Source organism: Nicotiana attenuata, chromosome 3, assembly GCF_001879085.1.
Source record: "Nicotiana attenuata strain UT chromosome 3, NIATTr2, whole genome shotgun sequence".
Lineage (NCBI taxonomy): Eukaryota > Viridiplantae > Streptophyta > Magnoliopsida > Solanales > Solanaceae > Nicotiana > Nicotiana attenuata.
The window spans coordinates 21,908,052-21,920,056 of record NC_031991.1 but is presented as its reverse complement, the minus strand read 5'-3'; the positions used below and the strand labels follow the sequence as shown (position 1 = coordinate 21,920,056).

The following is a 12,005-nucleotide window of genomic DNA, read 5'->3' as shown; positions in this document are numbered from 1 at the left end:
AAAAAAGAAGAGTTCGACCTCGTTCGAACCACGACGGGTTAATATTTTGACCAGCTCGAATTAACACCCCTACGGCCAAGGGACGTCGCCAAAAAAAGAATAGGACGACCTTAAGGCCAAGGGCCGTCGCTAAAAAAGAAGAGTTCGACCTCGTTCGAACAACGACGGGTTAACATTTCGACCAGCTCGAAATAACACCCTACGGCCAAGGGCCATCCCCAAAAAAGAAGAGTTCGACCTCGTTCGAACCACGACGGGTTAACATTTCGACCAGCTCGAAATAACACCCCTACTGCCAAGGGCCGTCGCCAAAAAAAAATAGGTCGACCTTAAGGCCAAGGGCCGTCGCTAAAAAAGAAGAGTTCTACCTCGTTCGAACCACGACGGGTTAACATTTTGACCAGCTCAAAATAACACCCCTACGGCCAAGGGCCATCGCCAAAAAAGAAGAGTTCGACCTCGTTCGAACCACGACGGGTTAACATTTCGACCAGCTCGAAATAACACCCCTACGGCCAAGGGCCATCGCCAAATAGAAGAATTCAGCCGTCCGAATCAACATTCGGTCTCGTCCGAATCAACCTTCGGCCTCATCCGAATCAACATTCGGCCTCGTCCGAATCGACCTCCGGCCTCGTCCGAATCAACATTCGGCCCCGTCCGAATCAACTATCGGCCCTGTCCGAAACAACATTCGGCCCCGTCCGAATCAACATTCAGCCTCTTCCGAAACAACATTCGGCCTCGTCAGAATCGACCTTAAGGCCAAGGGCCGTCGCTAAAAAAGAAGAGTTCGACCTCGTTCGAACCACGACGGGTTAACATTTCGACCAGCTCGAAATAACACCCCTACGGCCAAGGGCCATCGCCGAATAGAAGAATTCGGCCGTCCGAATCAACATTCGGCCTCGTCCGAATCAACCTTCAGCCTCGTCCGAATCAACAATCAGCCCCGTCCAAACAACATTTGGCCCCGTCCGAATCAACATTCGGCCTCGTCCGAATTAACCTTCGGCCTCATTCGAATCAACATTTGGCCTCGTCCGAATCAACCTTCGGCCTCATCCGAAACAACATTCGGCCTCGTTCGAATCAACCGGCCTCGTCCGAATCAACCTTCGACCTCGTTCGAAACAACATTCGGCCTCGTCCGAATCGACCTTATGGCCAGGAGCCTTCGCCAAAGAAGAAGAGTACGACCTTGATCGAACAACGACGGGTTAATATTTCGACAAGTTCGAAATAACACCCGTTAAGGCCAAGGGCCTTCACTAAAAAGAAGAGTTCGACCTCGATCGAACGATGACGGGCCAATATTTCGATAAAATCGAAATAATACCCTCTAAGGCCATGGGCCTTCGCCAAAGAGAATTCGAAATGTCACTAAGGCCAAGTGTCGTCAGAAAATACAAAGGGAAAGAAAGATCGGGACTCGCCATGCGGGAATCTACCTCGCACCAAAGTCGAGAAAAGCAAAAACATAGAAAAGTACACAGCGAATAACAACGAAAAATTCTTCTTTATACGAAGTCACTGCGCAAATAGTCGCAAATTACATACGACCCTGATCAATGGTCAAAAAAGACAGCTATCTTTTCACTCGGCGGCACCATCGCCACTCTCTTCACCACCATCTCCAAGATATTCTCCCTCGGTATCGGCATCCTCAGCTGCAACCCATACTAGTCGACCTCCCCATCCGAATGTCTCGAACTACGATTAATGGTCCTCTCACCGAGCTCGACCAAGAGACGACCTCGATAAGCGGAGGGACTAACTGTATGAGTCAAAATTAGACCAGAGAAATTCGGCACGCGAAGACATAAGGCCAAGGTCGGACAGGCCAAGGTCGGACCGTCACCAATAAAGCCAAGGTCGGACCGTCATCAGTAAAGCTGAGGTCGGACCGTCATCAATAAAGCCAAGGTCGGACCGTCATCAGTAAAGCTGAGGTTGGACCGTCATCAATAAAGCCAAGGTCGGACCGTCATCAGTAAAGCTGAGGTCGGTCCGTCATCAATAAAGCCGAGGTCGGACAGGCCAAGGTCGGAAAGCTGAGGTTGGACAGTGATGAAACAACTAGTCTGCTTTGGAATCCTCAAAAGGAATATTCTGCCGAATATTCCCTCTAATTGTACCTTTTCTTTTAATGTTTTTCTAGGAATACCCCTTATAAATAGGAAGGGAGGACTTCCCAAAAAGGGGGGCTGGCTCTCTCCCTCTCCCTCTTGCTAGAAAAATATGTAAACACTCCTCTCCTTCGAGAGGAGAGGATCTATGATCCCATACCTTCATCAGATCCAAAAAGGGTCCAATGGTTCTTGTATTTTATCGATCATTCATCTTTATCCAATGAAAGAAGATCCGACTCACCCAAGATCGGGTTAATCTTCTCCTTTATCTATATTTTATCGCCATTTAATGTTATTCAATGCATCTTTCTTTATGCTATTAAATCTGGCTATAATCATGCCCAATATTTATACTCGGCTATGTTTTTCTACTCGTATTATTCCTCTCGGATCTAGAGTTAATTATTTTTAACTAGGATTTACCCCTTCACTTTGATTGATTTGTTCAAAAAGGTTTAAACAACTTTTGAGCCAAACAAGAATACCATAGACACACAGAAATGGTGTTCAATAAGCAGATTTACATAAGATATATGTAATAGAGGTCCCAATCCTACATTTTTGTTAGTCTACCTAATCAAAGGCACTTAACTGTTCTATTAGACAATAATGCATCATGGCAATGCAACTGGCCATAGACCTATTTCACAATTCAATTAGATTATGTTTGAAGACAGACAAACCAAAACTTTATCGGCATCCCACCTAACGATAACTAGAAAGCATGTAATTCACTCTACTACGAAAATTGATGAGGATCTCAAATAACAAGAGATTTTGGCAGTTGGCACAAATTGTTAATTTAGATAGTACTCGACAAAATGGCAGAGAACTTAGTTTATTAGATTTAATTATCTTCCTCCTTTTACTGTTTTAGTAGAAGCTAGGACATTATTTTGATGTACGCATTTTGATTGATTGTGATCATCGAGTAAGTTTTTGTATACCTGCTCTATGCTTCTCCGTAGAGTTTTATTTCTTCCTACTCAATAAAATAAAATAAGTTCCTGCAAGTGTTTTTGTGTTAGAAAGATTGATTTTTGAGTACCACATGACCCCTGGAGACCCCTGGAGTCGCACAATTGTATTCATAAATATACTTTTCTATATTTAGCTTATACAATTGTTTTCCTTTAGAGTATTAGACAGAGAAAACTTTCTTTATTAAGTTTAAGTCAATAGTTATTACAAGCTCTCCGAATACTTTCTTGCATTAAGTTTAACAATTCTTAGCTAACCACACGTAATTTATCATAATTTATTTTATTTTGTTAACTTGAGAGCTTAAGTTCCTCTAAAGATATTTGTTGTGTAAATATTATACGTTCGGTGTTTTATAATAGTATTCTTTATAATCATACGTGCTTACAACAGAATAAATAAAGTGAAATAGTTGTGCTATTTTTGCTCATTATATTTATTTGTTGTTTCTTGAGTATCTCTTGCTATTTGATTAAAACAAAAACATAATTCTACTGTTGTAAAATGACACCAGGACAGCTGGAGTTCCAATAGTTGCAAAAAATTCAGATTAATGGATATTCGACAATAAAAAAAGGGGCCCTCACTCGGTAATGGAAGCTCATGATAAGGATAGCAAACACCGTAAAATAGATGATTCTTTAGGAATGTCCTTGAAAGAAAAAAATTTATTGCAACGACGCCTATAAATTCGCGAAGCAACAACTAATCGTCTTGCGAAAATTATAAATCATGTCAATCACGTTGGAACAACATCTCATGTAGATGATATGTTAATATTCGACTGTCTTGTTCTTCGTCAGAAATAGGCAACAATATTGCTCTTCAGTTATATTGGTATGACATAGTCATCATACTTGATTTAATAGTGTTGAAACTAATAGCATAATTATGTTATGTTAATTCTGGAGGTTTTGTACGACTATGAACACAAAATCAACCAGGCAGTCTTTCCTGGACTTCAAGGTGGTCCTCACAATCATACCATTACTGGCTTGACAGTTGCCTTGAAATAGGTATCATATCTTTGACCCTTTTTCCAATTGTATGGACACTGGCTAAGTTAAGGGTCTTCTTATCCATCATTTAGGGATATAAAATATCCATGTGTCTTAGATGATTAAATAAGCTTTTTGGGATCTAAGAACTGAAGGGTTTTGACCTTAGGTCAGGAAATGATTTTGTAAACAAACAAATATAGAGTACTTACTTTCTCGGAATTTTACTATGACCACCAGCAGATAGCACTTTTGATGTCTTATTAAATCCTATTTTTTCCCCGCTAAGTGTGTAAAACATATGGATTATATAAAACAGCCAACCGATGACTGCAAACCAAAGCTAGAAAAGGTTTTAAAAGATCAAGATATCTTTGTGATGCACCTGACTACAACTCAGGTGAATTATTAGTCAGATTGAATTGGTCACCAACTCCTTATTAGGAACTACACTTTTCTTTATGAATCTTGAGAACAAAAGGGTTATCAAGGTTTGACAATTTTTCTTGAATTACTAATATGAAGATCGAGTATTTTATTTTAGCTTGGTCTTGAGTATTTTATTTTAGCTTGAGCAATTCATATGGTCTTGAGTATTTTATTTTAGCTTGAGCAACTCATAGCTAAAAATAAAATACTCAAGACAAACTATTGTTTCTTATTACTATATATAACGTATAAATTATCGGAGTACCGTAATATATAACTACGGTAGCCATATTTTGGGACGGTAGAACTTTAGTCATATTTAATTTAAGCTCATCAATACTTTTTGTTTTCACTTCTGCACTTTTATCAGTGAAGCGATTGTATTTTGTATTTTACACAATCGACACCTCTAAAACAACTAATGGTTTTCGTTGTACTCTCTCAGGACCCTGTTATGCATTCATTAGACATCACATAGATACACAACCACTGGTTCATCCATATGACATGAGAAAAGCATAAGAACGAACAAGTTGATGGGAGAAATTGGCGTCTTCTTAGAGTCTCTGGAAACCTTTCGGCTTCCTCACCTTTTAATGGAATGCTAACCACATGCGACCTGTTTCTCGACCTTCATATGAATTTTATACGAGTCTTTCTAACTGCTGCAAATTTTTCTGTTGTCGAATTTTTTGTAGCTCATTTAGTGCTATAAGAGTACTTTTGAGATTTTTACTCAAATTTTATTGTTGCAACAGTTTATTTGTATCATCAGGTGTTACTGCAAAGCCATATGCTTTTTGGGTAACATATGGATTACAAAGAGCAGGATTAAAAAGAATAAGATTTCCGTTGCAATTGTATAGTCTTCTATTTCTTTTCTGACTAACATCTCAGTAATAGCTAATTTGCAGTCTCCCATTTCTCTATACAAGCTCATCCTTTGGAGACAATGTCACTATACTTTCTACTATATTAGAAGTGCGAGTGCACTAGGTGAAGCTCGCAGGACTTCGTCGACATGCCTGCTTCAATTTTTATGTTTTTGCCCTTGGTTTTCAGTATTATTACATTTGTTGCCATCGAAGTTTTTAGTAAATAAAGCAACTTACCTTTTGAGGCATTTTCAAAGCCCGCTTTACAGCTGTAAAATTTACATGTTTTTTGCATCTTCTGAGTCTGACTCGCTGTATTAACAACACGACACGTGACCTTTAGCTTTTGACAATCGGTAGTTTGTAGAAGATAGAAGCGCAGATCTATGAAAGTTCATTGGAATTTACTCAGCTCCATCTCTTCTCCTCTCTATCTTCTGTCGAGTTTTCTCCGTGAGCCTTTGCTGGATTTCTCAATAACAATACGACTGGTGAGAATTTCTCTATTGTTCTTCTTTACTCACTGATATTTGGTTAAAATTGGTAGACGTTTAAATTAGGGATTTCTGTTTTCACACTTTATTTCTTTCTCTTTTTTGGGGTCCATCTCATTAGGTTTTTTGTTTTTCAAATACCTATCTCACAGATTGTAACACTTCTGAAATCTTTGGTATTCTGCCGGTGTCAGTGTAATTTCCTTACCAAAGCACTCAACTTTACTGGTCTTTAATAACAACTTATCTTGCATATTCGTAAGTGCGATTTCTTTATCTTTTTTTTGCTGAATCGTCGTATATGGTATGTGTAGAAGAATGATTATCATCAGCTTCTGAATAATCGAAATTTTGATGAACACCAACTTCATCGCTTGAGATATCATGTTTATTAATTATTATATCTTGAGAATTTTCCTGATTTGTTGAAGGTATCAAAAAAGAAATGGACTGAGAATGGCAAACTAAATGAGCTTTTGCCGTCTATTATAGACCAACTATTTTGTGCTGATGGGCCATAATGCTGCAATATGTCTCTGAGAAAGGGAAACTAAATGAGATTTTCATATTTCCTAGGTTTACTTGTGAAAAGTTTCTTTGTTGGTATTGAAGCACGGTGCTTTTTACTTGTGAAAGTTTCTTTCATATTTCCTAGGTTTACTTCTGAAAAGTTTCTTTGTTGAAACTCTGCCGCAAGCAAGTGAAAGTTGGATAACAAAGGCTAAAGTGCCCATGTACTGAGATTTGAAAAAAAAAGCCAATTGTAACAACCCGATTACCTGGTAGTCAACGACAATGTATCAGTCTCTTAGGGCTCAAAACAGCTATGTCAATAGTGGCAAGAGAAAGATCCATCACTCAGGTCCGACGCTTAACCTTCTTTGCCTTTCTAATAGAAACTTTTATTCTTTCATTGATTTTACTCTATCTATTTTTTGGTTTCTTACAGGCTTATTCTTGATTTTTGATTTTCTCTGTTTTCCTCTTGTAGATCACCACTTTTCTGATAGCAATAGGAGAACGGAGAATTGAAATTGAAGAGCTTTAGTATACGTTGCAGCTGAAAATGACTATGGAAAACCTTAACAAATACTAACTCACCATCAGGAACAGTAAAGCTTCAAATTTTATGAAGAGCATCAATGAGCTGTCATTCCGTCTATATCAAGAACAAGTATATGCGAGCTGACAATGGCAATCCCAATTTATAGTTATTTGTAGACCTTTTTCTTTTTACTTAGCTTATTAACCAAAAATTCATGTGATTTCAGTTCGTTTTATCGTGTTTGCCTCTTCCAATGGCCTTCAACAACAAAAAAATCCCAATGACAGAACTTTTTATGGTTGAAATCTTACGGCATGTGCTTAAATTTGTTCAGGTATGTTCTTCAGCTCATTTTGTCGCTGTTTTGTGGGAATTTAGGTTTAAAAAGAATAGATGTAGCAATTAGTATATTTACTTTTCCAATGTCTGTTAAATATGATAGTCGTTGTCTTTCTTTTACTTTGCTATGAATAGGTACAACTGCTAGAAGAGACAAAAGAATTCCTGAATGCCTTTACAGAAATACTGTATTTTATGGTATACCTTTACTACCCATTCAAAGATTGATGTCCTCAAAGTTATCATTCAGGTTAGTTTCATTGTTCGTGGCAATTCAATTACTTAAAATTTAATGGTGTCATACGAACATAATGAAGCTTGTAATGTGTATCTTTCGCATTACCTATTCTTAAACAAGTAGATATATATCTGACTTCTATTTTAGTAAATTGCACCAGATCATGTTCTATTTTTTCTTTTGTTTTCCGTTATATTTTATTTCTTTTTCAAAGTTCATCATTTCAGGGATGTCTCTTTTAGTTGTTTCAGTCATTAGATTCTACACTTCTGTTCCAGCAAGCTTAACATATTGAATTTTTTAGAAAATCGTTAACCTTTTATAATTTAGACCATAGTCAAGCTATTCTGTAAATGAGAAGAACTGATACTTACCTAAACCATGCAAGTGTTGGTTTAGGTTTCCATTTTCAACGTATTCGTAGATGGTGTACACAGATCCTTCAACATAATATCCTATCAAACGTACCTGCGACAGTTTCAACATGTGAAATATTACCTCCTGTTCTCTATGATGTATTAGGTTAAAGAAGCAGAACTAAATCACCAATTATAAATTTCACAAGGAAAATATCACGTTGGCAACCTAAATGGCTCAGATCAGTAAATGGAGTGGAAATATTGAGCAATGTAGAATCTTTGAAAGGAAGTTTATCAATAAAAAAAAGAAGGAAACGTACGTGCACCATCTTTTTGAAAGTTACATTAAAAGACTTATCATCTCACCATCTCGCGGTGGCACATCATATAATAGTGACTCTGTGACTATAGTAATCAAGATATTGCAGAAACATAGTATATCACTATGAGGTTTGAATTTACCAAGTTCAACTGATGAAATGGGTCAAAACCTTCAATTGAGCAAGGAACTCTTTTGTTGCTTGCATATTCATCTTCTTAATTGCAGCTTTCTGCATATTAATTGAGACAAAGGTGATTAACAAGCTAGCAGCATGAAACAGAAAACCAAACTATACTAATTTTTTTACATCGAGGGTTTCTTTCAATGAAGTACATGACGTCTAATGTAGATGACAGGATGCAAATATGAAATATATTGTGAATTTTTACAATTGTGGAATTGTAGGTTACTACTTTTGCTGGCTCTAGTTAAAGCTTGTATGGTAATAGGGCCTGGCATTATTACACATGCTATTCTGTCATGTCACTTCTTTTTGGTTGATTGAAACCTTAATTTGGAGCTTTTGAAGTTTTAATTGTTGTAAACTTAAATTCATTTTCTGGGAATTCCTTGCAGTTTTTTCGGTGAGTTATACAGCTAAACTTTCCTTAGGACAAGAACTCTTATGTATGACAATGAGGATGACATGAGGCACAGTCAGAAGCAATTCTTGCTTGTTTTGTGCGCATGATATAATTCGTGATTCACTTTCATTTGCTAAATTTACGATCTCTCTGTTATGAGTATTTGACACAACTTATTTTTCTTCATGACAGACTACAAAATCCTCAACCTGCTAGAGGCCACCTTAGCGGATGCAATGTAATGACCTGGCCGGTCGTTTTTGGAATTTACGCCCCGATCCCCTATTTACTGCTTTCCCCAAGTTTATTTCTACTATTTTGATTTGCCGGGATGTTCGATTTTGAGTTTCGGAGAGTTTTGGGACATTAGTCCCTGAATGAGAGCTTAAGTGTTGGAAAATGGTCCATAGTCAGAACAGTGTGAAGACGGCCTCGGAACGGAAATCCGATGGTTCCGTTAGCTTCATTAGGTGATTCGCGGTTGGGGGCGTGTTCGGAATGTGTTTTGGAGGTCCGTAGCTAATTTAGGCTTGAATTGCCGAAAGCTGGAATTTTGAAGTTTTCGGTCCGATAGTGAGATTTTGATCCGAGGGTCAGAATGGAATTCCGGAAGTTGCAGTAGCTCCGTCATGTCATTTGGGATGTCTGTGCAAAATTTTAGGTCATTCGGACGTGGTTTGGTTTGGTTTTTGATCGAAAGCGTATTTTGAGAGAAATTGGAGTTCTTAGGCTTAAATCCTTGATTAATTCGAGTTTCCGACGTTGTTTTAGGTGGTTTAAGGATTGGTACAAGTTTGAATGATGTTATGGGATATGTCCGTAGGTTTGGTTGAGGTCCCGGGGGCCTCGCGTGTGTTTCGGATGCTCAACGGGGCATTTTGGAGTTGTGGAAAATTGCAGAAAATCCTTCAGCTGTTGCATGCCCCTTTTCTTCTTCGCGATCGCGTCCTCCTCCACGCGTTCGCGTAGAGTAATTTTGGAGGAGGGCCAGTTTCTTCTTCGCGTTCGCGTTCACCCACCCGCGTTCGCGAAGCTTCGTCGTTTTCCTCATTCGCGTTCGCAGCCAGCCCTCGCGTTCGCGTAGTTCTATTTGGCTTTGAGGGCTGTGCTTATTTTTATTCATCGCGTTCGCATCCCCGTGTCGCGTTCGCGTAGCTTTGCCAGCCCAGGCCTTCGCGTTCGCGTACCATTCCACGCGTTCGCGAAGGGCAATTTTACAGCCTTCATTATTCCTTCTACGCGAACGCGCGACTCCCTCCGCGTTTGCGATGCATTAAATGTCTGGGCAGATATAAACATTTCAAAACGAGGGTTTAGCCATTTTTACCAAAACTCAAGCTTGGAGCTCGGATTTGAGAGAGATTTCGAGGGATTTTCAGGGGCAACGATTGGGTAGTGATTCTTAACTCCTTTTTGCTTATAACCCACTAATCTAATCACGAATTCCTCTTCTAATTTCGGATTTTTGAATGGAAAATGGGTAAAACTTCATAGACCGAATTATTGAGTTTTGAGTGGGTGTTTGACCTCCGATTTGAGAGATTTTTATATGGTTAGACTCGTGAGAGTACAAGGGTTCTGAAAATGTTAAATTCATCCGATTCCGAGACGTTGGCCTGAGGGGCATTTTGGTCATTTTACCTAATTTCGCGTCTTAGCTTTGAATTAAATAGTAGAATCAGTTGCTTGAGATGTTATTTACAATATGTAATTGAATTGAATAGATATGGGTCATTTGGATTCGGATACTCGTGGCAAACGTGTGGTTTCGAGTTGATTTTGGAGCCGGTTCGAGGTAAGTGGTTTGTCTAACCTTGTGTGGGGGACTTTTCCCCTTAGGATTGATTTCATGGTAATTGAAATGCCTCGTGCATGAGGTGACGAGCGCGCACTTGTGCTAATTGTTGGAAATCCGGTTTTTCCTTAAAAATAGCCTTGAATTGTGTTCCTCCTTTCCTTAGTTACACTGTTTGGATATTTCAACCTGCTATAGCTAGAAAAGCATGTTTACTTGACTAAATTGTTTTATCTGTCTTAAGTGCCTTAATTGTTCTACGTGAACCATGCTAGGTTAGGATTACCTGCTTCACTTTGATATGAAATTGATTGGGTTGAATTTTGTTGCTGCTGTTATTTACTTTGGGACTACGGAACGGTATTTCGGGAGATCCCCCTGCACTTTATTTTGGGACTACGGGACGGTATCCCGGGAGCTCCCCTGTATGTTTACTTTGGGACTACGGAATTGCATTCCGGGAGATCCCTCTGCACTTTATGAGTTGGACTATGGGACTGCACCCGGGAGATCCACTGGACGTGATATTTATATTTGGGGACTACAGGACGGTATCCTGGGAGATCCCCGGTTGTTATCTCGGAGTTGAGTTATGTTCTTTTACTGTGTTGTTGTTTGTCTTTGTAATAGTCATTGTTGTCCTTTATATCATGTGTTATTTAATTACACCGTCATTTTACACTGTTAACCTGTATGTTATTTAACCTCAGTAGGGCCCTGACCTTCCTCGTCACTACCCAACCGAGGTTAGGCTTGGCACTTACTGAGTACCGCTGTGGTGTACTCATGCCCTTTCTGTGCATGTTTTTCATGTGCGGTTCCAGGTACCTCCACCCAGGCGTATCACCCTCGAGGCGAAGAGATCTAGCAGAGACTTCGAGGTACATCTGCCGCGTCCGCAGACCAAGGAGTCTCTATCTTATTCTAGCTTTAGCAGTTAGCCTTCCTTTCTTACTGTTGTTTTAGACATTCTGGAGTTAGAGCAGTGTACTATATTCTGTTAGCTTGTGTTCCCATGAGTTTTCGGGTTTTAGGATGATATTGTAGACTTCCGCGTTATTGAGTTGTATATGCCAAGCGGCATGTATACACCATTTTCTTCTAGCGGTTTAGTGTTTGAATTATTATTTTCCGCAAGTTATTTTGTTTTCTGCATTGTAAGCTTACCTAGTCGTAGAGACTAGGCGCCATCACGACATGTTCACGGTGGGTGAATTGGGGTCGTGACAAGTTGGTATCAGAGCTCTAGGTTCATAGGAGTCACGGAACACAGGCGGTTTATTAGAGTCTCGCTGATCGGTACGGAGACGTCTGTGGTTATCTACGAGAGGCTATGTAACTGTTAGGAAAATTCCACTTCATTTGATTTCCTTGTCGTGCGAGATTTTGATGTCACAGCTAAACTTCTGTCTTT

The 12,005-nt window shown here is 39.3% G+C and overlaps 1 long non-coding RNA gene across 1 annotated transcript; it reads left to right on the top strand.

Moving 5' to 3' along the window:
- Window positions 5,799–9,019, top strand: LOC109224546. Its single transcript, XR_002067711.1, has 6 exons — window positions 5,799–5,906; window positions 6,565–6,771; window positions 6,901–7,083; window positions 7,181–7,288; window positions 7,429–7,543; window positions 8,989–9,019. It is a non-coding gene; the product is annotated as an uncharacterized LOC109224546 (long non-coding RNA).